The sequence below is a fragment of the Formica exsecta genome, unplaced genomic scaffold, assembly GCF_003651465.1.
Source record: "Formica exsecta isolate Colony F162 unplaced genomic scaffold, ASM365146v1 scaffold4, whole genome shotgun sequence".
Classification (NCBI taxonomy): Eukaryota; Metazoa; Arthropoda; class Insecta; order Hymenoptera; family Formicidae; genus Formica; species Formica exsecta.
The window spans coordinates 1,971,928-1,976,840 of record NW_021851238.1 but is presented as its reverse complement, the minus strand read 5'-3'; the positions used below and the strand labels follow the sequence as shown (position 1 = coordinate 1,976,840).

The window sequence follows — 4,913 nt, the reverse complement described above, 5'->3', positions numbered from 1 at the left end:
CACCACCACCACCACCACCACCACCACCATTACTACCACCACCATTACTACCACTACCATCGAGAGGATACACCGCGGCTGCAAGGGATGTCCGTTTCTATATCTAAAGGAGCGCGTACTCGAATAATGCACGTCGCCAGAATGGACAGAGGTAAAAGGTAATGCTTGGCTGGATATATACACACACGCGTGCTCTCATGCCACCCCTATTTCTCCTCTCGAAACACAACGATATGCGAGCGCAAAGTGGCCCGACAAGTGTTTACCGAGGCTCGGCGTTGGAAGCCCCGCGCCAACGGATATTTTATTCCCGCGAATAACGAGATGCAGAAAACGCGTTTCCATATACATATTCGCATCCGATAAACCTTGTTGTTTATCGATATGAGCACATCGATCGATATCCAACGATATGCGCATTTATTCGTCGAATTCTGAGATGCGTTCTCTCGCGAATGTTGAATTTAATAGACAAATAATTACTATTAATGTGAATTTGTGCGCACTGCTAATTGGCTGCGCTTACGTAACACGGCAAACCTCTAGGGGATATTGTAATAGAGATACCTGTGTCTATTTCTAATTGTAAGTAGAATATGTATATTATCAATCGATGAATGTATATATATATGCAAAAGAGATGCCAATGCAATGAGATTTATTAACTATATGTATATATATGTACATATATATACACAAATGTACGTATACAATTACAGATAAAAATAAGTAAAACACGTGAGAGAAAGAGTAGCACTTGATTATTAATAGTATAAAGCGATGCGGTGCAAAAATAAATGGTTTAATGTTTAATTTATAGTTGTAAAATAACGACCAACGTAAATTAGGCGGGCCGCTGAAACTGTTACGATATCCATATAATTAGCCGCACCGTATATAATATTTGCATATTACTCGAAACTTCTGCACCGAAATGCGCGATGTGTACGTACGTTACTACTGTGCGATACAAAAGGTCAAAAGCAACGCGAAAGGTACCAAGGATATCGATGCACGCGCGATATTTCATAAAATACTCAGACATATAATAACAAATTAATTATTCCGATATCGAATTGATTATCCTATGAGCAATGTAAAAAATAATTTGGAAAGATTGGCATTAAAATAATCATACTCTTTAAATTTAGAAAACAAATTTTATAATAAAATAGCTGTGATAAAATTTTATTAAGTTTGCTAAAATTCTAATAGCTTTGATAAAATTTTACTTGAAATATAATTTTTTAATTTTGTTTTTTTTGGTTTTCTTTAATCGTGCAATTTCCATTTATATATTTTTATTGATTCATAATATTCCGTAAAATTAGAAACTATACATTATTCTCTTTATTTATTCAATACGTCCAATTCATCTTGAATATATTCGATCTTTGTTTATCCAAGATATTGCCTAAATGATTATTTTATGTTTCTCGTTTTGAAAAATAAACTGGTCGAGTTAATATAGCATTTCTTTCATGTTCAAGGTTCGATTTACTTTGCAATATTTAACGCAAATATTTGCGTTAAATTTACCGAAAGCGTCAATAACACGTAACATATGTTAAACTACAAGCAATACATATTACACGACAATAAACAACACACGTGTATGTCCTAATATTGTAATAATACACAATTGATTAATTAATAAATAAACGAACAACAAACTAGAGAAGTTTCTCGCGAGATTTACACTTTACGATATTGTACCCGATCGCTCACGTCGACATGGAGCACTCTCGAAAGCGCGCATTCGGGCGTTGAATAATAATTTAAATCGATTCGTAAAATCGCGATCAATTTTTGCGTGGACGTGAAATCCGGGAGAACGCGAGAAGCCCGGCCATTCCGCTCAACTCCAAAGGTGGCTCTTGATAGTCGGGTTAAGATGCTTGCGCGTACTCGCCCGTCCGTGCACGAGTGCTTGCTTTCGGTTCAGTGTCGAAGACGGTTTATAGTGGTTTAAGAGGACTAGAGGTCGATGGCGCGACCAGAGAGGGGCAGGGGATGATAGTACGAGAGGGACGAAAGATCGGAATAGGGTGAGAGACCTCGGGGCGAAAGAGGCGGATGAGGAAGCAGATGCTCCCCAACTGGTGTCACGGATCATGGTCATCTTGAAAGCTCCTGAAAGGCGGGAATGCCCCGCGCGTCCTGTGAAAGCTATCTCTCCGAGGAGGGAATGACTCACTCCGTTCTCGTTGGGATCGCGCGAACTCACTCCCGCGTGTGTATGTTCGCGGATATAGTGTGTAAATATGTAGAGGGATCCCTCTTCTCCGAGGACGAAAAATGGCAGGTACTTTGCGGATGACGGTTTCATCCGGGGCTCGTTAACTCGTTTACTCGTGTCAACCTTCGTTTCCACGTTTTTTTTTTTTTGTATGTCCTTTCATCGAGACTTTTTTTTTATCTCTTACAGTTTGCCAATGCGGCAAAATTATCGCGCAACTAGAGATTACAAAGGAACGATGTATTTTAAAGAATATTAATGAAAGAAGGATGGAAATAATTATTATAATTTTTCCTTGGATCTGTTTTTCGGTATTGATTTTTCTACACATAGCAAAGCGCAAAATATCAAACATTTTGACTAATAGTTGTCTTTATTAAATAAATGAAAATTTTAATTTCTTCTAAAATAAATGATATGCAAAAATCACATTTTTTTTCTCCCGAAAATTACATGTGTATTTTTAAAAAATTCATCGTGTCATATTAACTGTCGTCCTAAATTCTATTTGTGCATTGAAATCTCGCAAAAACACACATGGTAACGATCCTATTTCATTACTGCTGCACATACAATATATATATCCATCCGTTATTTTTACATAAATCACATTTAATTACTGCAGAGCATGAGATTTCGTGACATCAAGAGAGGCACGAACACCGCAGCGGTTATCGTCTCGTGTTCACGTCGATCATCTCGTCATGAAACATGGTAGACCACTCGATATGACTCGACACGGGAATAATATTTCGCGGAAAATAATATAATATACCATTGTGTTACTATGTTATGTCATTAAAGATCGCGCGAGCTTGTTAAACGCCGAGGAAGGATCCAAACGTGACACGCACGTCGAACGACTTCGTTCACGCAAATACGAATATTTTCATGAACTTTGTGACCAATTTTCGCGATAGTGATTCAATTGAACATAGTTTATCTCCGTCAGTTTAATAGCTCCTCATGACGAAAGATCAAATTCGAATATATGGCATAATTGAATGCTAATTTATTGCTAATTTATTGTTCTCATTCCTAATTTATTAGTTATTTTTCCTATCAATTTGAAAATTAATATTAAAAAAATAAAATTCTAACTTACGATAACATTCTCACCTCCAAAAAATACTTATAATGAATCGTAAACAAATATATCAGAATTATTTACTAATTAATTGCTTAAAGAGACAGCAAATAAATTTCAAAAATATTTAATTTTTATAAATGTGTCAAGAAATACGGAATATTATAATGGAATATTATAAATAGTAATATTAATATAATCATTTTTTTTTAATTTTTTATAAATCTTTTCTGGAAGTAGAGATCTTAACTCTTATAATATTAACTCCTTCATTTTAATATCAATTTCTTACTAATTGTTAAGAATAATAAATTTAGGATTACAACAACAAATTATCAATAAATTAGCACTTAATTCTGCTATACATCCAAATATAATTCTTGTGGCAACAATGCCAGATATATAGTTTATATGTTTATACATATATTATATATATATAGATAAAGAATATTCTAAGAATGATGCCGTTAATATATGTATATAATTTCAAAATATGAATCAAGTTTTCAAATGTTTAAATAATTAATTTTTAATTTAGATTTTATTTTGTTTAATATAATGTCAGGATAGAATCTCATTTCTATTGTTTTCATAAAAAAGCTATTGTAAGAAAAAATTGATTTCTATAAAATAAATTAACTCTGTATTATATAACTTGAATTTTACTAGCATTCAATTTTAATAAAAAATCAAATACGATAACATTAAATACGATATGCAATAATATTGCATGTATACATGCGTAAAGCACTGAAAAATTTACCAAATGATCTATATGATTTAAATTAATAAATAAGATTAGTATTACCAGCAGCATTGCGGTTTTAACTCTGAATAGAACACGATGAATGTGTATATGTGGGTTTGTGAATGCGCTTTTAATTCCGAATAAAATACGACATATATGGTCAAATAATAAAAATGAAACAAAAATAAAATAAGAATCGACGTGGTATACCGTTCTACTAAATACTATAATATTGAAGCAATAATAAAAGTAAGAATAAAAGTAAAAGAATAGCGTTTTAGATACATTTAATAAATTATTTTGTAGTAAAATCTTTTATTTTGCAATTATTTAAAGCTGTTCACACAAATAAAATGAAATCATTAGTGAGACCGATTCATTAATGAATCTGTCCCTGATTCAATTAAGGAATTATTGAATATCGGACCGTTAAAGTGTTTTACTAAAATCAATAAATATGTTCTATATTATATAGCATTTGACAATTCCCGTATGAGATTCGTATATAAATTAACTTTCGATCATAAAATTAATTTATGCGATGTAAATTAGATGTTGATTAACGTGCCGCTATAATAATAATATATACTAATTAATTTAAATCGCATAGTTCATTTACTATTTTACATAAACGTCAAATGATTGATGTAAATCGCGTTCACATCTTTCGGTTATATATGCAATGAAATATGTATTATTTGTAATTAATGACACCATGCAGTGAGAGAGTACATTGATTAATATTTAAAATAAATAATATACAAACAGGAAATAATTCAGTCATTTTATGTATCTGTCTGTATTTACTTCCCTACTTTAATTATATATTTCACTACAAA

General features: G+C 32.4%; 1 protein-coding gene across 2 annotated transcripts in view; it reads right to left on the bottom strand.

Annotated features, from left to right (window-relative positions):
• Positions 1-4,913, bottom strand: part of LOC115239956 (nephrin-like) — a 379,693-nt gene that overhangs the window by 369,203 nt on the left and 5,577 nt on the right. The gene's annotated exons all lie outside the window — the stretch shown is intronic.